Source organism: Martes martes, assembly GCF_963455335.1.
Source record: "Martes martes genome assembly, chromosome: 2".
NCBI classification, from domain to species: domain Eukaryota; kingdom Metazoa; phylum Chordata; class Mammalia; order Carnivora; family Mustelidae; genus Martes; species Martes martes.
Window position 1 is genome coordinate 66,457,032 of NC_137889.1, and position 22,345 is coordinate 66,479,376.

Sequence of the window (22,345 nt, forward strand, 5' to 3'; positions counted from 1 at the left end):
CTTAGCACAAACTGATAAAAATGAAGGGTCATAAAATAGAAAATTCATTTTCATACTCATTGGTGTGTAATTGAATAGATTCTTTGAATAGTTGCTATAAATTAATTCCAACTTAAAAGCAATGAAATATTTTACCTTTTGCAAAGCAGTCAGGAATGACAAAACTATTCTTTTCCCCCTTTAGCAAAGAAGGGATATTCTGTGATTTCAACAGTTATTGCCTTCATCTATCTAAACTATAAACCCATCTCACGGACTGCACAGGAAAATTTGGAGCTCCTTCAAAGCTCAATCATCCAAATACAACAGAGATTCTCATTGGTTTAAAGTATATCTTAGAACACTAGGATATTGTTCCAGGATATTAAATTTGAAAAATGACTGACTTTGGTTTCCTTATGAGTTAGGACACAGTAATGAATAGTTCTCCTCAGAGTTAGGATAGAGTCAAAAATATATTTGGGACACAAATAGGTCTACTGGTCCATAAAATTTGTATCAGCTTTGGCCATATGTATTAGAGAGAAAAACCACATCAGTTATTTTTCTTAATTAGGAGTAATAACTGTGCTACCTACCAGAACTCACACACAACATAGTATCTACCACAGAGAGGTTTATGTTCTAAGACATACATTCAGTAAGAGTAGCCTACAGATCAGTGCTTACTTTTTTTTTTTAACTTATCTTTTTTATACTTCCTTTTTTAATCAGAAGTGTTATTTACCACCATTACACTCACTCAAGTAAGCAATACTTAATAAACCTTAGGAATAATAATATAGTGTGGTTTTTTTCAGGGCTAAATACATTGTTACACCTAGTATTTCAGTCCAATACATGGTTTTATTGTCTACAACCCCAGCGGGTATTTATCTCATATTTACTAGGTGCAACTAAACACTGAATGCTTACTATGTGCCCTGCATGTGTTAAGTGTTGAGAGTACAAGACGAACAAGACACAGGCTTTTAGAAACACAAATTCTAATAGGGAAAACTAAATAAAGACAACTCACTACCACCTTGCAGTAAGTGTTTACTAGATGTACGTTGTGGAGGCTCAGTCCGAGACAAAGCAATTCCACCTGCGGAGCCCCGAGCGAGATAACTTCACAGGTGATGATGGGACACTTGCACTCAATACTAAAGGATGATGAGTAGCTCTAGCAGGAGGTGGAAGTGTTTCTGTCTCACAAATGGGACAACAATAAAAATGACAAGTTAGGGCTCTGAGTCCTACATTCCCAGGGTATTCAAAGGGCATTCTTATCCCAAGATACAGAGTATTTGAGACTTAGTACAACTGTTTAGCCATACTGGAGGGTGTAAGAGAACTTAGCCAAAAGTTTCCCATGATATCCAGAGAGGCTGAGAAGGCAGGACAAGACTGGTGGTCAGGAGCTCCGTAAGAAACAACTGTTGGCAGTGGGGGGCGGGACCTGAGGGGATCAGTCAGGTGAGCTCCGGATTGTTGGTTTCTGCTCAGATCATGATGTCAGGGTCAGAGGATCAAACTCCATGTCAGGCTCTGTGCTCAGTGCAGAATCTGCTTGAGATTCTCTCTCCCTTTCCCTCTACTTCCCCTCTGCCCCTTCCTTCAACACACACCCTCTTTCTCTCTCTCTCTCTGTCTCTCTCAAATAATTAAAAAAAAAAAAAAGAAAAAAAAAAAAGAAACCTAACTGATGGTTTAACAATGTGACCTTTTAAAAATGAAACAAGATGGGATGGGGAGGGAGACAAAAGAGACTCTTAATCTCACAAAACAAATTGAGGGTTGCCAGGGGGAGGGGGTTAGGAAGTGGGTGGTTGGGTTATGGACATTGAGAAGGGTATATGCTATGGTGAGTGCTGGGAAATGTGTAAGCCTGATGATTCACAGACCTGTACCCCTGGAGCTAATAATACATTATATGTTAATTTTTTTAAGTAATTAAAAAAATAATATCATATTCATGTTAATTCCCTGGTTTAGCTCATTTAACATTGCTTATGTAAGATGCTACCATTAGAGAAACCTGGGTGAAGGGTAGGGGAACTCTGCATACTATTTTCAGCTATTTGGAAGTTTAAATTATTTTAAATAAAAAAGTCTTAACATAAAAAAAATGTGACCTTTTCCTTGATGCTATATCTAGAAACTCCAAATAAATCTCTCCAATGGATTATTAACTTTAGATACCTATTTTAAACCCTGGGTTTACTCTACCTTCCTACATTTATATTTCCTAGCATAATTTTACAATAATTGATGAAATGTTCAGGACTTATCCTTCATATTTAATGGCCTCTCTGGTAGTAAAATGTTCTAGATGCACAACTCAGTAACCAGCCAACTCAGCATGCACAAGACTGCCTCTAATTTAGCACTGAGAGTCACAAATCCTGGGAAATCCAGAGCGAGCTGGGCCAGTTGATCACTCTAAGACTTCCCACTCCCAAGGCTCTAATAGAATAGGTACACAGCATTGCTTTATGTAGTGAATTTTTTCTTTTAAAAATCTACTATTTTAAAATGTAACATACATAAAGAAAACCACAGAAATTGTTACATGTACAGTTTTTAACAAACAGTGGACCACTTGGTACCAGAAACAAGATATATGCCACCACCTCAGAACCCTTCCTTCTCAAAGTGTCTTTCCTCCCCCGAGAGTTAATTCCTTTCCTGAATTTTCTTCTAAATGTTCCTTTGTCTTTTTAAAATAAATTTTCCAATGGTATTAAGCTGTAAAACTTAGCTCTACCTTTTTATTTGAACTTTATCTACCAAAATGTTTTCCTGTTCTGCTCTTAGTGCTTAGCATTATATTTAGAAAACTCATCTACTACATGCTACATGTAGACATAGGTTGTCCAATTTCTTGCTGTATACTTTTCCTTTGGATGCATTTAGCATAACTTATTCATCATTGTACTGGTGGCGACATTTTAATTGTCCCCAGTTTCAGGTTATTACTGAAATGAAAATTACCAGTTTTTTCATTTGTTTGGTGACTCAGTATAGTATTTAAGAAATCCTTTCCTACTCCAATATCCTGGAGTAGTTCTCTATACTTCCCAAGAAAAAAACTCACATTTCTTAACTTTTTATTGAAATACAACTCATAAAGAAAACTGAACATGAGAATTCAGCTTAATAAATTTTTCCCAAAGTTCTTATGAATGATGATGAGATTTCTAGCAAGTTGAAATGCTTCTGATGTTCCTTCCCCTTTAGTCACGTAAGATGATGTGAAATAATTGTTCAATTTTGCCTTTTTCTATGAGGATAATTAATTTTTCTAGTACAATGTATTGGAAAGTCCTTTTTATTTCCACTCATATCCACTGCTTCCTCTTTAGTAGGTCAGATATACATGTGAGGTATAGATCCGCTGGCAAACTCACTGCCCCAGTCTGGCCTGGTGGTCACTTTCCACAGTCCATGCAAAAGGAAGATCTCACTCCAGGCCTTCTGCCAGCACTGGCACCCTGACGCCCTCTGCTCATCTATCCTCTTCCGATGTGGACACCAGGCCTTCCAGACCTCCCACCACACAGGAGCACACCCACTGCCCATGCACACCCGTGTGCCTGTGTGTCTGCCCCTGAATGAGGCTTAGATGCAACCCAGGCTGCTTCTGCTTGACCATCTCTGACCCAGGTACACAGTGAACTTCTCTGCCTTACAGCAGGCGGCAACTACATCTTCTCCAGTGTAGGGTCAGGAGGCGCCTTCAAAGGATTTCCATCCCAAGATGATCTCCCTCAGCCTTAGGATATACTGTACAATTCCCTTACATCTATTTTATCATAGCTTAATAACTCTTTATATCAAATGTCCCTTGTTTAAATCACTGTGTACTCCATGTCTCCTGATTGGGCCTAGACTAAAGTAAATCCTTTACATTTTTGAAATATAAACTTCTAACATCTTCTGAAATATGAAATCAGACTTTTTTATTCTTTGAATGCTTGATAGAAATTGCCAGTGAAGCCATCTGCCCTGGCTTTTTCTTTTTGTAGAAAGATTTTTCACAAAGAATTACTTTTTTAAAAAATATTTTATGTATTTATTTAGAGAGACAGCATGAGGCTGGTCAGGAGCAGAGAGAATCTCAAGCACACTCTGTGCTGAGTGTGGAGCCCAAGGCGGGTGAAGGGGGGGCTTGATCTCACAACCCTGAGATCATGACCTGACTGGAAATCAAGAGTTAGATACTTTACCTACTAAGTCACCCAGGCCTCCCTACTTTCTTTAATGATTTTCAAAGTCTAGGTTTATACTCTTACTGAGTCAGTTAGGGTGGTTTATGTTTTTCCTATATTTTCCCTATTTTTTTTTATTGTGTCTACATTCTCAATATTCCTGTCATAACATCTTCCCTCTCTTCTTCTACATCTATGATATCTATAGCAATATTACTTTTTATTATTTTTAAGATATAATTTATTTTAAAGAAAGAGGGCATGGGGGAGGGACAGCAGGAGAGGGAGAAAGAGAGAAAGAGAAATCTCAGGCAGACTCCACACTGAGTACAGGAGCCCAATGCTGGGCTCAATACCAAGACCCTAAGATCATGACCTAAGCCAAAATCAAGAGTCAGATGCTTAACCAACTGAGCCACCCAGGTGTCCCTCACCTTTTATATTCTTAACATTGGTAAAAGGGTTGAAATATATATATACTATACCAACACAGATCAAAAAAAGCTGACAAACCTTTTACTTCAACTTTATATGTTCTGTTTTAAGTGTATCTCATATATAACACAGAGCTGACTTTTCTTCCTACACTCTAAAATTCTTTGGCTTTTGGGATGCCTGAGTGACTCAGTCAGTTAAGCATCTACCTTCAGCTCAGGTCATGATCCCAGGGCCCTAGTTGGAGCTCTACATCAGGATCCTTGCTCAGCAGTGAACCTGCTCCTCCCTCCACCTCTGTCCCTTCGCCTGCTTGTGGGTGCTCTCTCTCCCTCTTCTGTCAAAATAAATAAATAAATAAAATCTTTAATAAAATACTTTGATTTTTAACTGGAGTATCTCTTTTCATTTATTTTCAATGTGCAATACTTTTTTGTCACATTCCTTTTTTCCCTCTTCTTCCCTGATTTGTGCTAAGTACTTATTATTACACTATTTTTAACCCTCCATCACTTTGAACATTATACACTTTTAAAATGATATTCTACATATTAAAAATGCATACTTAACAAAAGCTTTATCCTTTTCTTAAACAAAATTTGCTAGAATGCTTTAACTTTTATGTTAAAGATAATAGAATATAATCACTAATATTTTAATTATATTTTCTAGCTCTACTATACATTATTATTGCTATTGCATATCATAAGCTTATTTTCTTATAGATATTTATGACTTTTTAAATCTATATTTTCCCACCACCCAGGTGGCTCAGTCAGTTAAGCATCTGCCTTTGGTTTAGGTCATGATCCCAGGGTCCTGGGATCTAGCCTCATGTCAGTGGCCTTGCTCAGCAGGGAGCCTGCTTCTTCTTCTGCCTTTACCCTTCTCCACTTATGTTCTCTCTCACTAGCTTGCGCTATCTCAAACAAATAAAACAAAATCTTTAAAAAATAAATAAATAAATCTGTATTTTTTCCTTGAATTTCAGTTTTCCCTTTTCAGACCATTTTTCTTGTCCTTACACACATCTTTAGTATTTCTTTCGAGAGATTCAGTTGGTCATAAACACCCTGTTTTTGTTTATTTAATTAGATCCTTATTGAACCTCTTTTTAAAAAAGATTTTATTTATTTATTTGAGAGAGAGAGTGTGTGTGTGTGTGTGCACAGAGAGAGTGGGAGAAGCAGACTCTCTACTGAGCAGGGACCCTGAACCAGGACTCCATCTCAGGACTGCAAGATCATGACACTCGATGCCAGAATCCTAAGATAATGACCTGAGCTGAAGACAGATGCTTAACTCACTGAGTCACCCAGGCACCCCTCCATTTAACCTCTTGAAAGATATTTACTATGCCTATAGACTTTTAGACTCACAGGTATGGCTGTAAGCACATCGAGGTTATTATTCTACTCTCTTCAGGCTTTCATTGTCACTGTTGAGTAATCAGTTATCTTACTGCTTTTGCTGTGGAAATAATTGGTTTCTCTCTTTTCCTTTTCTCTTTTTTTCTTTCTGACTGGCTTTTTAAAACAATTTCTTCTTGTTTGGTTTCCTTTATCTTCGGTATGGTTTCAAAGTGTATATTTCCTTTTATCCATCCAATTTAGGGTTTATTAAGCTTCTTAAATCTGACGATTGGTGTCTTCCAACAGTTCTGGAATAATTTCAGCCACTATCTCCCTTTAGCTGTTGCCTTTGCCATATTCCTAAGAGGGGATATGCACTCCTTCTTGGACCCTGAACATGTTTTTTGTAAACAGGTTTTGTGAACAGGTTTTTGTGTAAAAATCTCCAGCAGAGACAGATTCTAAGTCTTGACACTGTCCTCCTTATCTCCATGCTTGTTTTTCCCAACTGTGCAGCAACAACAATGCCTTCATGGCATAAACAGGTTTGGCATTCCAATATTCTGCTTCCCACTCTAGTTTTAGATGGTCAAAGAAAAACTGGCCTGGAACATTTCCCACTGTCTTTTTAGTTCTTCGATGACTTTTTAATATAGTTTTTAAAACAAAATTCAGCTAACATATTTTATTATTTCAAAAGGGGCAATTTATCCAAATAATATTTCTTCCTCCCATTACTGAAATAAGTGCCTCATCAGAATTGTCAAATTATTAAAATCAAAGTTTAATAGATTACATTTATCCACAAACTAAAAAGAGGGGCCATTCCAATGTCCACATTTCCTTGGCTACATGGTAACATATTTTACAGTCTTATATACATATTTATCTGCCCATGAGTAGATAACTAACTAAGTAACATTGGACTATATTTACATCTATGATATTAATCACTGGCAGGTCTTCAAACACCTTTTTCTCAATTTAGAAATGACACAAATGTAAACATGGTATTAAAATAAGGAAATCAATATGTCTCAATGGTTCAATATAACTGTCATAAAATACACAATATTCGTGTTTTTTAAGAATATTTTAGAGTTGTTTCATGACAACCTTGTTTATCTGTTAAAAAATAGTGTTAGAACCATAAGCTAATCTATTATCTACCAAAAGATACTACCCACTATGCTCTACATTGAGTTGTGTCCCCCAAAAAGATATGTTGAATTCTAAACCCCTGTATCTCAGAATATGACTGTTTTTTGGAAACAAAGGTCATTGGAGATATAATTAGTTAGATTAAGATGAGGTCATATTGAAGTAGAGTGGGCCCTTAATCCAGTATGACTCATATACTTAAAAGAAAAGGAGAAACACAGAGACATACAGAAGACATCAATATAAAATCAGAGACAAAGACGTACTATGCTGCCACAGGACAAGTAGCACCTAGGGATCTCACAAACTGGAGAATAAAAGAAAGACTTCAGAGGAAGCATGACCCTGCCAATACCTTGGTTTCAGATTTCTGGCCTCCAGAACTATGAGACAATCAATTACTGTTGGTTTAAGTCGTTTGGTTGGGGTAACTTGGTACAGCAACACTAACAAACTAATGAACTCTATAAAAATGTCATTGTACATTTAACATTTTATCAGTAACTTCTGAGGAAGTTATTAGACTATCATTTAACATAAAAGTACAGTAATAATATATTTTGTGTTAAAGATTAATGTATGGATTATAATTCTCTCAGGGAGGCTTCCTTGCTGGCATTTGCTTGAGTTCCTCAAAATATTATCATACCTTCTGGTTTACAAATTGCGGAGTAAAAATACAATCTTGGCCCCTTCTACTCTTAGAAATAGTCCAAAGCCAATAATAAAAATTAAATATAAAAAAACAAATTCCTTTGATGAAATCAGATGCCATCTAAAACCCAGAAGCACATTATGAGAGAAGCTCCAAATATAGACGAAAATTACATGAAAGTGCAAGAGGAAATTAAAGACACCATGGTTGCCGATCTCAGGTAATGCAGAGAATAGTTCTCCAATATAAGTAGCCACATCTTGGGGAGCAAATCCCTTTAGGGGGAAAAATGAAAATAAGGTGTTTATGCTGACAGCAGAAGTGCCCTGAACCATATTTTCAGGACATTAAGACTTTCAAGTCTTAAGAAGTTGGTAAGGTGGGACTGACAGAATGAGAAAATACATAGATGAAGTAGATTTTCAGTACTCAACCTCCAGTTGAAATGGGGGTAAGGAAAGAAATTCAGCAATGTGAGCTGTCCTTCAGAGTACAAATAAAATAGCTGGGGAGAAGCAAAGGCTAAAAGAACTCATGCACACCACAGATCCGTATCATTAAAGGTATTTTCCATTAACCTAGAACACTGCTCTGGCCACTCCTATCTGCAACTTCCTACAAATGGCTGCTCCAGGAAGAATGCACCCCACTCAAAGTGAGTCACCATCATTGTCATCATCATCATCTATCATCATCATCATCTAGCATAAAATATATATAAAAATATCATCATCATCTAGCATAAAATATATATTAAAAATACTGCAGAAACAAATAAAATGGAAAAGGTATTTTTAAAAATAACACACGAATACCATGAGAAAAGTGTTGCCAGAGGGGAAAAAAAGGTGAATAATATTGCCACAACTAAATCGCTTCTCGGCCTTTTGGCTAAGATCAAGTGTATTGCCACAACTAAGATAAACATTTTGACTGAATGTACTGCCTAAGAAAGGTTTTGGAGGAAAAAAGATAATTACTTCTATTTAAAGAATACTCGAAAAAGGGATATAAAAGCTGAAGAAAGATTTGGAGACACAACAGAGATCATTGCTTGAGTTGATGGAGCCCAAGAAGAAATAAAGGGAAAAAATTAAATCATTTGGAGAAATGAAGACAGAGTATGGAGCACTGAAAATAGGACTGATAAAAGTGAGCATGAAATATAAAAAAGAAAGTTTAAAAGGATTATAAGAAAAATGATAGACATAGGAAACAGGCAAAAGAAGAAAGGAAACAAAGTAATAGAATAAAAATATATTAAAAACATACTGAAGGACATACTTTATATCAGGGAAAAAATTGTCACAGCATAATGCTCACCAAAACATAGCTCAGAAATATTATAAGAATTCAGAAATAAAAAAATCCTTTGAATATCCAGACAAAAAGAACAATATATCTATAAAAAGCAAAGCCACAAGCTAGAAGCCAGTAGAGAAATGTCTATAAAAAATGAGCATGACATAAGAATTTCATCCTAGCCTAGATGACACAATCAATAAGTAACTAATCAAAATTTTGAGAAGGAAAAGAAGTTAGTTGGTAAATGACCTACATAGCTGATTTCCACATCTTTTATAGCCAAAGGGAATAAGTCTCATTTGAAATTAGTAAAACACTTTGTACAAAAATAGGTATATTTAAAGTATGAATACCATTTTACTTCACCGTGCATACTCTTTTTTTAAGTTTTTATTTAAATTCTTATACAGTTAACATACAGTGTAATATTAATTATCAGTGTACAATATAGTAATTCCACACTTCCATACAATACCCAGTGTTCATCGTAACAAGTGTCCTCCTTAATCCTCATCATCTATTTAAGCCATCTCCCCACCAACCTCCACTCTGGTAACCATCAGTTTGTTTCTATAGTTAAGGGTCTGTTTCTTGATTTTGCCTCTCTTTGTCTTTTTTTTTTTTCTCCTTCGCTCATTTCTTTTGTTTCTTAAATTCCACACATGAGTGAAATCATTATCATGTTTACCTATATACTAAGAAAAAGATATATCTGATAAAATTGGGTGGTGGATAAAGGAGACAAGAAGAAAGAATAAACAGATATATATACATTCCATTACTGTTCATGGGAAGGAGTCATAGTTATATATAATGAAAATACGTCTTCTATGTTTGAAATACTAACTGCTATGGGAATTGACTTCCTGACACAAACAGCTAAAAAAAATAGACACAAGACTTATTATAAATAGATGGTAATTAGAAGCATGTGATACTCTTCTAAGACTAGACAGATGAGTGGAACAGAATAAAACACAGCAAGAGACCTGTGCATATGTAGACATTTAGATTATGAAAGAGGTGGGCCAGAGTACCACTGAGTAAAAAGAAGCTTTTCAATAAATATGTCTAGGACAACTGAGTGTCACTATGGCAGGGGAGGGTGGGGAGCATGGGGAAGGAATGAAACTGGACCCTTCTCTCACACCTTGCACAAAAATACACTTCAAGAAGCTTACAACCTAAATATAGACATAAAAACTATGATAATTTAGAAGACATTAATGGACATTAATTTAATGAACTTTAGGTAGTAACAGTTTTACACTGAAGTTTACAAACAAGATACAAAAGGAAATAGTAATAAAGGAAACACTGATAAATTCAATTTCTATTTGTCATGGCACCATAAAAGAGAATATGAAGATAAACCATGACAAATAGAAATTGAATTTATCAATTTATTTATCAATTTTTTTCAACACATGCAACTGACAAAGATGCAGTTTATGAAATTAAATGAGAAATTTTTAAAACTCAATAAGAAAAAGGCAATAACTCAAAAGAAAAATGGAAAAAAGTTAATTAAACAAGATTTTTTAAAAGGAAATCCAAATAGCCAAGAAGCATATGAAAGAGTGTTCAATCTAATCAATATCAGAGAAAGGAAAATTTTTAAGAAAAAATTTTAAATATTCATTTATTTATTTGAGAGAGAGAGAGAGTGCATGCCCACACAGGTTGGGGGGGGGCAAATGGAAAGGAAAGGAGGAGGGCAGAATCCCTGCTGAGCATGGAGCCTCCACATGGGCTTGATCCCAAGACCCTGAGACCACAACCTGAACTGAAACCAAGAATCAGACCCTTAACCAACTTCACCACAGGTGCCCCAGTATTTAAAAATTTTTAAATATGTGGGGCAGCTGGGTGGTACACTCAGTTAGGCATCCAACTCTTCATTTCAGCTCAGGTCATGATCTCTAGGTCATGGGACAGAGCCCCCAGTTGGACTCCATGCCCAGCACGGGGTCTGAATGAGATTCTCTGCCCCTCTCCTTGCCCCTCCTGCTTGTGCACCTTCTTTCTCTATCTCTGTTTCTCCTTACAATAAATAAATAAATCTTTTTTAAAAAATGTTTTTAAACACTGAATCCCAACTGATTGGCACAAATTTTACAATTTTAACAATTTCAAATGCTGAAGAGGACGTACAACAATAAGATTGTTCATTCCTGGCAAGTGTGAACATGAATTAGTACCGGCCTTGGAATACAGGCATTATAGAGAAGTTTAAGGTATATATAACCCGTGAACCAGAAAATCTCTCCTTGGTATACACCCTAGAGAACCCTTTGCAGATGTACAACAGGAGACATACACAGTAGTACCAATACATCCCTAAAGTGAAAACAACTCAAATGTTCTTCAAGGTAGACTAAATATCAGATGACATAGTCCTAAAATGGTATACTATACATTAGTGAAAATGAACAAACTGCAGTAGTCTGTAACAGCATGGGAAATTTTTGCAAACAGTGCTGAGCAAAACAGACAGGGCATATGAAATATATACAGTACAAATTAATTTATATAAATGTTTTAAATGGATGCAAAGAATTATCAGTCTGGGTGGTAAAACTAGAGAGAAAAGCATGAAAATTGTTATCACAAAACCAAAGCTGGTGGTTAACACTGAGGGGTGAGTAAGTGTTCCAATTAGGAAGAGACCAGTGGGGGTGGGGGTAACTAAATCTATAAAATAGAATATTGTCAGCAATATTCTGTTTCACATTTCACATTTATAACTATAAAATGTAGATATAACTACAGATAGAGATAAAATGATATTTCACATTTATAACTGTATCTATAAAATAGAATATTGCTGACAATATAAAACAGAATATTGCTGACAATATTCTATTTTATGACCTGTGTAGTGCTCACACAGGGTTAACTTTATAATTATCCACCACATCATATGAGATTTTCATTTATTCATTGGTTTCTCTCAGTCTATCATAGTGGTTTTTATTTGCAATATATTGTTATGCTCTCTTGAGTATGGGAACACTTGCTGGGTTAGAGCATGTCCTCAGGTGTGCAGACTGCACTCATTCACCAGATGCTCCCTGACCTACAAACACAAATGGGACAGAGGGCATCTGCAGTCACTAGGCTGGAACATGGGAGTGGTTGGTCAAGACTCCATCCTGGAGGTGAAGGACAGGTAGGGAAAGAGGAGGTGGGACCACTTGTGAACTAAGATTTCAAGCTTCCCAGGCTTATTCTATTATCCTCTCAGACTCACTTACAAAACCACAAATTTAAAGGTAAGTTCCTAAGAAGTTCAAGAAGGCAACCACAGAGCATTAATCCCCAGAGCTGATTCTGTTCTGAGGGTGGAGTTCTGTGTGACAGTGGGGTCACATGCCCATGAAACCAACCCCTCACCATACATGTATGTTTTCTGCACATCTCTGCATATGTGTTGTATTGTGTATGTGTATGTGTACGTGTGAACGGAGGAAAGAAGAGATTATGCTTCTATTTGTTACTGCAAGTTCCTGAGCTGTGGGTGAGGTCTGAGCAGAAGGGAAATGAGAAGATCTGAAGTGATTATGCCATTAACTTTTTAAACTATCAGACTGAAGCTTATTTACCAAAATGTTCACACATATGAATGTAGACTTGCATGTGTAAAGGATGTTTTATAAATTAAATATTAAATATTTATAATTATAAGATCATGGGCAATTAATTCCACAGCATGCTAAGCAATTTAACATAATTGTCCTCAGCTATAATCTTGATGCCAAGAACCTCCTACTCTGATTCTAGTTTCTCTCTTTCCACTCACTTTAACTGAAAAAATGTAATGTTTGGTGGGACAGTTTATAAGATCTAAAAGAAGTGGATATAAATAGATTATGTCATCTAATGTATGACAATTCAGATTTCCAAAGGGAAATGGGATGGAAGGAAACCAAGTAGGTGTTCTACCTTTGTTACCCTCATTTAATTCTTTCACAATAATACTGAAAGGCACATACAAGTATCTCATTTCTACAAAAGAACACTGAGGTTGGAAAGGATAAATATCCTTACCAAGATCATTCATCTAGTAAGTAGATATATATAGTCTGATTAGACTACTAACTTGTGTGACCTATCTTTGCTACTTTTTTTCTTCTTTTTTTTAAGCATTTATTGTCCATTTACTATGTGCCAAGCATGAGAGATTGATGTCCACTAGAACCCAAAATCCATAAGGCTGTGTTCTTAGTGCAGTAATGGGTGGCTATGTGCACTTGAAATGTGACCAGTATGAACTGACCTGTGCTGTATTTTAAATCATACACCAGATTTCAAAGATGGTAAGAAAATAAAAAGAATATAAAATATACTAATAACCTTTCAAATTGATTACATATAAATGATAAATTTTATATATATTAGGTTAAAGTAAAGATGTTTAAAATTTATTTCATCTGTCTCTCTTACTGAATGTGGCTACTGGAAAATTCAAATTACAAGTATGTCTCACATTTTATTTCTATTGTACATCATTGGTCTAAAGATGCCCTTTCAATCTTGCTTCAAGATATACAAATGAATTACCTACTTGTGATCATTAAATGTTATATTTCATGATTATTTTAAATAAGAAATATCTGTAATCCACTATGTATCTTCCTGTCACCATCAATATTTATAGACAATATATTTAATCTCTTGAAATTTCAGAAATTAGCTTAACTGAAATTAACCTTTTCTAACCTAACTGAAATTTTCCTTTTCCTGATAGAGCATACAATAAACAGAGAGAGATACCTGGATTCAAGACACAAGCATTCTTGTAAGAGAATGAAAAAGAGCTTTTTCATATTCCTTAAGCATCTCTTAGAGATTTGCTGAACACTTAATATCATAGTATGCATTTCTCCCAGCATGAAAATTTTTTATTATTTAGAATTGGGCACATTAAAAATACTTTTTAGATTTTCCTAAAGAAGATGAGGCAAGGTACATTTTCAGGCAGTAAAACACATGTATTTTTATGAAATGTCTATTAAGGTGAACAGTGGGGAATAATGTAAGAAAGCTATCTTTCCTAATATATTGTTACATACCGAAACAGCAATACAAGCTAATTTATAATTTATAATTTATAATTCAACATAAAGGCTAACTCTCTAAAACGTACATGATGTAGTAACATTATTGATAAACTTGTAAGACTGGTTGAAAATGTACTTCTAAAAATACATATAATAGTGAGAAACACCATATTTAGGTTATATGGGAAAAACTCAAAATCACACAAACTCAAAATCACAAAAACTCAAAAATCACACAAATTTACACTACCCTTTAGTTCATAACGTTGTATGTACTACAAAATACTCATAAGGCCACCCTACATTGAATTACTCTGTTTTATCATGAAATATAGTCTTAAAATATCTAATGTTAGGGGAACCTGGCTGGCTCACTCAGTGAAGCATGAAACTCTTGATCTCAGGGTCATGAGTTCTAGCACCATGTTGGATGTGGTGTTTACTTAAAAAAAAAAAAAAAAGAAGGGATGCCTGGGTGGCTCAGTTGGTTGGGCAGCTGCCTTCAGCTCAGGTCATGATCCCAGCATCCTGGGATCGAGTTCCACATCGGGCTCCTTGCTCCGTGGGGAGCCTGCTTCTCCCTCTGCCTCTGCCTACCACTCTGTCTGCCTGTGCTCGCTCGCTCGCTCTCTCTAACAAATAAATAAATTAAAAAAAAAAAAGAAAAGAAAAGATATTGAAGAAATCATCCCAATTTTATATGCCATAGATACAAAAGATACAAAATAGTCATAGATACATATAAGACAATATGAACATATATAAAGCAATACAGTAAAATAGAATAAGAACTAGAAATCAGAAACCTAATACTTGTGAGATTTGAGCTCTTTGCAAACTTTTTAATATTTAGTTTCCTCATCTAAACAATGAGAAAGGTTAGATCAACTATGCCTGAATATCCCATGAGAATCAAGGACACAACATGTAAAAAGAAACTTATTACCAATAAGGAATGATACAAATTATATTATTATTTAAGAACAAATTTATTCTAGTGTTTTATTATAAGCATCTATCCTTCAGTTAATGTTTTTAGAAGCCATTGATGCAAAAAATAAAATAAAAATGTTTTAAATATCTTAAGTTCCAGCTTTTTCAAATAATTCTTGGAATCACCTTGGTACAAAATAATAACTGACATTACATCAATAAATGAAAATGTGTATGAGAAGGTACTTGATGATTACAGTAGAACTGGGGAAGATAGGTGACCACAGAATCAAAAAGGTAAGAAACAACAGTCTAAATGTACACAAGGCAAGCATCATCTCCTTCCCTCTATACCTCTATACCTCTATACCTCTATACTTCTATACCTCTATACCTGTTACAATATAGTGGATTCCTGAAAAAAAAATCTATTTAGAACATTCAGAACTTATTAATTTAGGGCAAGAACAAGCACCTTATGAAAGACAGCAAAAAGGGAACCAAGAAGAAAGTCATTGATCCATTTTCTAAGAAAGATTGTATGATAGAAAAACACCAGCTATGGTCAATATAAGAAATATTGGAAAAACACTATTCACGAGAACTCAAGAACACAAATCCCATCTGATGGCCTCAAGGGTCACGTTTTTGAAGTGACCCTTGATCTGTGGAATGATGAAGCTGCATTTAGAAAATTCAAGCTAATTATTGAAGATGTTCAGGGCAAAAACTACCTGACTGATTTCCATGGCAAGGATCTTACCCATGACAAAATGTGCTCCATGGTCAGAAAATGGCAGACCATGACTGAAGTTCATGTTGATGTCAAGACAATTGATTTTGTTTCATCTATTTCATGTTGGTTTTACCAAAAACAAACAAACTAACTAATTAACAATGAGATTCAGAAGACCTCTTAAACTCAGCACCACCGGGACCTCCAAATTCAGAAAAAGATGATGAAAATCCATGATCTTAGAGGAGTAGACAATTGACTTGAAAGAAATGGTCAATAAACTGATTCCAGACAGCATCAGAAAAGACAGAGAGAAGACTGTTCAGTCTATTTTTCCACTCCAGGATGTCAGAAAAGTAAAAATGCTCAAGAAGCCCAAGTTTGAATTGGGAAAGCTCATGGAGCCTTACAGTGAAGGCAGTAGTTCTGGAAAAACTACTGGGGATGAGAATAGTGCTAAAGTTGAATGAGCTGATAGATATGAGCCACCAGTCCAAGAATCTGTTTAAAATTCAGACATTTAATGGTGACCAAAAAAATTTTATTTGTGATGTTAAAAAAAAAAAGAATTTATTATTTTTAAACATCTATTTTCCACTTCTACAATGAGTTGAAAATGCCTCTCTACTCCTCTTCCTTCCTAACTTCAGCTGGCTTCACATAGTGTGAGAAGGTAGGAACAAAGAATATAGCTTTTCCTTCCCTGATAAACTGAGTGCTGTGGTCTGAATTGTGTTCGCCCCAGATTCATATATGGAAGTCCTTACCCCCAAGGTGATAGTATTTGGAGATGGTGCCTTTGGCAATTCGGTTTAGATGAGGTCACAAGGGTGGGGACCTCATGATGAGAACAGTGTCCCCATTAAGTTCAACCAGAGAGCTCTCTTTCTGTGTGCTCTCAGAAAAGTCCATATGACAAAACAGACAGAAGGTGGCTGTCTGCAAGACATCAGAACCCGAACATGCAGACACTTGATCTCAGCTTTCAGCCTCCAGAACTGTGAGAAAATATTTCTGCTGTTTTAGCCACCCAGTCTATGGAATTTTGTTACAGTAACCCAAGCTAACTAGTACCTGAATAACCTCTGATGGAGTAGGCAGGTGAAGAAGCTCTGGAGAGTTTGATGCACTGGTACATGGGTGAGAATTCCCTTATAATTGTTGAGAGAAAATGAAACTGATGCTTATGTCCAATTAATGAAAGAAAACTATTATATTAGACTTAGCTAGAAAAAAATTTAAGTATTGCCATTAAGTTTTAAAAAGATGCAAAGGAACAAAATTGGAAGGAAATAAAGTTGTTAAGCATGTCTGTGAGAGGGTAGTGGCATTAATGGACAAGATTTTTCTTCTTCTTCTTTTTTTTTTTTTCCAAATTGTTCTTTAATACAGTGCTATGTATTTTTATAATAGAAAAAAAAATGAAAACTAACGTTTAGCCAGTGATTACAACACAATATGAGTCTAATGGCAAGGGTTTTGTTTATTTTAAGCTATCTCTACAGGGAAACAAAAGCTATTTATAAAACATATTTTGAGTTCACAAATGTCTACCTTTCTCTTGGCTCTCTTTTTAAAAGGGAAGTGCTGTCCTGCTAAAACTCATTCCTTGTATTGAGAGAAGATTCTGTCACAGTAACTGAGAATAATAATACCATATGTAAAATATTTAGAAAATGTTCATTGTGGGACACATGGGTGGCTCAGTCAGTTAAGTGTCTGCATTCGGTTCACTTCATGATCACAGAGTCCTTGGATCGAGTCCCACGTCAGGCTCTTTGCTTCCCCTCTCCCTCTGCCACTCCCCTTGCTTATGTGCTTACTCTCTCTCTCTCTCTCTCTCTCTGACAAATAAATAAATAAAATCTTTTAAATAATGTTCATAGTAATGAGTAAATGCTGAATGAAAATCAAATAATAAATATTAGGATCTCAAAGAAAATGTTCACTCAGAGCTGACCAACATGAAGAGCAGGAAAATACAATGATTAATAGAAATTCAGGAAATAGAAAAGCTAAGAGTTGTTTCTTAAAAAAAAAAAAAAATTAAGTAGTAGAGAGAGAAAACCTAAATAATTGATATAGAAAATTAAAAAGGGGACATCAGTATAAATGTTGTTATGGACAACTTTATGACAATACTTTTGACAATTTAGACATATTTCTGTAAACATAACTTACAAAATTTGACAAAAGAGGAAAATAGTTTCATCAATCTTAATTTTATTAAAGACATTTAATCTGTGATTTTAAAATTCCATATAAAGAAATCTTCAGGCCAGATTACATCAATACAGATATTCCTCCAACATTTAAGAAAAAAAAAAAATGCCACAATTTTACAAACTCTTCCAGACAAATTAACAAAGAGGGAATGACTTCCAAGTTATTGTATAATATCATTACCTCACTGCCAAATTCTGACAAGAACATTATAAACAAGGAAAATCCATGTAAATTTAAAAATGCTCAACACAATATCAACCAATTAAGTTCAAGTTAGGTTTGTTCCAACGTTGAAGAATTGTTTAACATCTGAAAATCGATGAGCATAATTCATTACACTAAGAGAAAAAAGGTGAGAAATCATATAATCATCTTAAGAAATAAAAATAAAATCATTTGATAAAATTCAATATTGACTCATGATAAAACCTCTTAGCTAAGCTACAGAACTTTTAAAAATAATATAGAGAGGTTTTAACAAGTACTATACATTATACTTCAGGCTAATATATACAATAATTCCTTCTGAGATAGGAATTGAGAAAAGAAAGCTGCTCACCATTTCTGTGTTACATTGTGCAGGAGGGGGTTAACAAAAGCAATAAGGTAAAACAAATAGAAAAGGTCTAAAATAAGAAGAAAAGAACAAAAAACTGCCATCATTCAAGGACAACATGATGGTGTATTTAGAAAATCTAAAGGATCAACAGATAAACAAGATAAACTACTAGAAGTTATACTAATTTATAATGTCCACAAGATGTAAGGAACATGTAAGAAAGATCACAGTATTTCTATATTGTAGAAAATGGAGTAGGCGCTGAAATAAAATTTAAAATAGGACCAAACACATCAAATGCATAGAAATAAATCTAAAAAAGATGCAGAAAACTATAAAATATTATTGACTTTAAAAAGGCATATGGGGAGGGGCACCTGGGTGGCTCAGTGGGTTGGGGCCTCTGCCTTCGGCTCGGGTCATGATCCCAGGGTCCTGGGATCGAGCCCTGCATCGGGCTCTCTGCTCAGCAGGGAGCCTGCTTCCTCCTCTCTCTGCCTGCCTCTTCATCTGCTTGTGATCTCTCTTTGTCAAATAAATAAATAAAATCCAAAAAAAAAAAAAAGGCATATGGGGAGAAGCAAGATTGCAGAGACCAAAATATCATCAGGTGCCAGGAGTTCAGCTAGTTATCAAACCATTCTGAACACCTACAAATTCAACAAGAGGCAGAAGAGAAGAATAGCAGCAATTCTACGAACAGAAAATTGACCATTTTCCAGAAGGTAGAATGTGCAGGGGAGTGAATCCGAAGCCATGGGAAGATAGATCACAGCAGGAGGGGCCAGCTTCCAGCAAGTTAGAGAGCAGCGGAGCACAAAATCAGAACTTTTAGAAGTCTGCTCCACTGAGGAATGTTGCTCCAGATGCTAAGCAGAGGGTGGAGCCCTCGCAGGGACAGTGTGGTCTCAGGACCCACAGGGTTACAGAAAGACCAGGGATGCCTGAGTGTGGCAGAGCTCTAGCGGGAAGCCAACTAGACAGATGGAGACGAGGAGTGTGCTATCGGCTCGGGGTTACCTAAAACCATAATCCAAGGCACAGTTGGGCTATGGCTCTTCCAGCAGGGACCTCACAGTGGCATATCTGAAGAGACCCCCTTCTTCCTCCTCTAGGAGGAGCAGTACAGGCACGTGCTACAGGAATCTGCTGGGGTTTGGAGACTCCAAATGGGGCTGTGCACCAGAAATAAAAATGTTAGGTCAATAGCTGGTTGAGCACAGAGTGTGGCCAGAGACCAGGGAGACGGGAGTCATTGACTGCTTTTCTCTGGGGGCGCATTGAAGAGTGGGGCCCTGGGCTCTCGGCTCCTATGAGAGGCCAGAGATTGGGAGGCCACCATTTTCATTCCTGTCCTTCAAAGCTGTATGGAAAGTGTTCAGGGAACAAAAGCTACTAAGAGCAAACCTGAGCAGATTACCCAGCGGTGTAATTCCACCTCCAATAAAGATATTTGAGATTCACTGCAACAGGCCCCTCCTCCAGAAGATCAGCAAGAACATTTAGCCAAGACCAAGTTCACAAATCAATGAGAACTATGGAACTCCAGAGCTAGGGGAAAGCAACATATAGCATTCACGGCTTTTTCCCATGATCTCTTAGTCTTTCAAGGTTAATTTTTTTTATTTTAATTTTTTCTTATTCTATTTTTTTAATTTTTCCTCCTTCCAACTTTAACGTTCTTTAACTATTTTATGTTATCAATACCTTTTTAAAAATCTTTTTAAATTTTCATTGTTATAGTCATATTTTATCCCCTCATTGTATTTAACCTTATTTTTTGTAAACATATTGGTTTTTTTTTCTTTAAAATTTTGGGATACAATTTCTTCTAATAGATCAAACTATACCCTAAATATAGCACATGGCTTTGCTCTAGTCTCCAGCCCGATCACATTCTTTCCTCTTTTTTTTCTCCTTTTCAACCAACTTATCTAATCAATTCCTTCTTTACAATCTTTTTTAATTTTCATCTTTATATTCATATTCCATCCCTTCATCATGTTTACCCTTATTTTTGTATATATATACTTAAGTTTTTCTTTCCTTAAAATTTTGGGAGGTAGTTTCTTCTAACAGACCAAAATACACCCAAAATCAAGTGTGTGGCTCTGTTCTATTCATCAGTCTAATATATATATATATATACACACACACATACATACATACATATATGTGTATATGTATATACATACATATACATACATTCACATATATACACATATACATAATATACATACACATACGTGTGTGTGTGTGTGTGTGTGTGTGTGTATTTTCCCCCCTTTTTACTCCCCTCAGTTTTGGGTCTCTTCTGATTTAGTTAGCGTATATTTTTCTGGGGTTTTTACTCTTTTAGTATTTTCTTCTCTCATTCATCTATTCTTATCTGGATAAAATGACAAGGTGGAAAAACTCACCACAAAAAAAAAAGAACAAGCAGCAGTACCAAAAGCTACGGACCTAATCAATACGGACATTAGGAAGATGTCAGAACTAGAATTCAAAATGCCAATTATCAAGGTGCTAGCTGGGCTCAAAAAAGCATTGAAGATATTAGAGAATCCCTTTCTGGAGAAATAAAATCCCTTTCTGGAGAAATAAAAGAACTAAAATGTAATCGTGTTGAAATTAAAAAAGCTACTAATGAGGTGCAATAAAAAATGGAGACTCTTAGTGCTAGGATAAATGAGGCAGAAGAGAGAATTAGTGATAAAGAAGACCAAATGGTGGAGAATAAAGAAGCTGAGAAAAAGAGAGACAAACAATTACTGGACCACAAGGGGAGAATTTGAGAGATAAGTGATACCAGATGACGAAAAAATATTAGAATAATTGGGATCCCAGAAGAAGTAAAAAGAGAGAGGGGGGCAGAATGTATATTGGAGCAAATTATAGGAAAGAATTTCCCCAATTTGGCAAAGGGAACAAGCATCAAAATCCAGGAGGCACAGAGAACCCCCCCTCAAAATTAAAAAAAAAAAAAAAAAGGTCCACACCCCATCACCTAATAGTAAAACTTACAAGTCTCAGTGACAAGGAGAAAATCCTAAAAGCAGCTCAGAACAAGAGGTCTGTAATATACAATGGTAGGAATATTAGCTGGGTAGCAGAGCTATCCACAGAGACCTGGCAGGCCAGAAAGGACTGGCATGATATATTCAGAGCACTAAATGAGAAAAATATGCCACCAAGAATACTATATCCAGCTAGGCTGTCATTGAATATAGAAGGAGAGATAAAAAGCTTCCAGGACAAAAACTAAAAGAATTTGCAAACACCAAACCAGCCCTACAGAAAATATTGAAAGGGGTCCTCTAAGCAAAGAGAGAGTCTAAAAGTAACAGACCAGAAAGGAACAGAGACAATATACAGTAACAGTCACCTTGCAGGCAATACAATAGCATTAAATTCGTAACTTCCAATAGTTACCCTGAATGTAAATGGACTAAATGTCCAAATCAAAAGACACAGGATATCAGAACAGATAAAAAAACAAGACCCATGGATATGCTGTCTACAAGAAACTCATTTAGACACAAAGACACACCCAGATTTTAAATGAGGGGGGGGGGAAACAATTTACCATGCTAACAGACATCAAAAGAAAGCTGGGATGGCATTCCCTATGTCAGATAAATAAAATTTTAAGACTATAATAAGAGATGAGGAAGGACACTATATCATACTTAAAGGGTCAGTCCAACAACAAAGTCTAACGATTATA

General features: G+C 35.7%; 1 protein-coding gene and 1 pseudogene across 2 annotated transcripts in view; one reads left to right on the forward strand and one right to left on the reverse strand.

Annotated features, from left to right (window-relative positions):
* IQCM (IQ motif containing M) overlaps window positions 1–22,345 on the reverse strand; it is a gene marked incomplete at both ends in the record, with an annotated part of 355,679 nt that overhangs the window by 272,815 nt on the left and 60,519 nt on the right. The gene's annotated exons all lie outside the window — the stretch shown is intronic.
* On the forward strand, window positions 15,564–16,342 carry LOC308338787 (small ribosomal subunit protein eS1-like; annotated as a pseudogene). The gene has a single exon. The product of its transcript is annotated as a small ribosomal subunit protein eS1-like (transcript).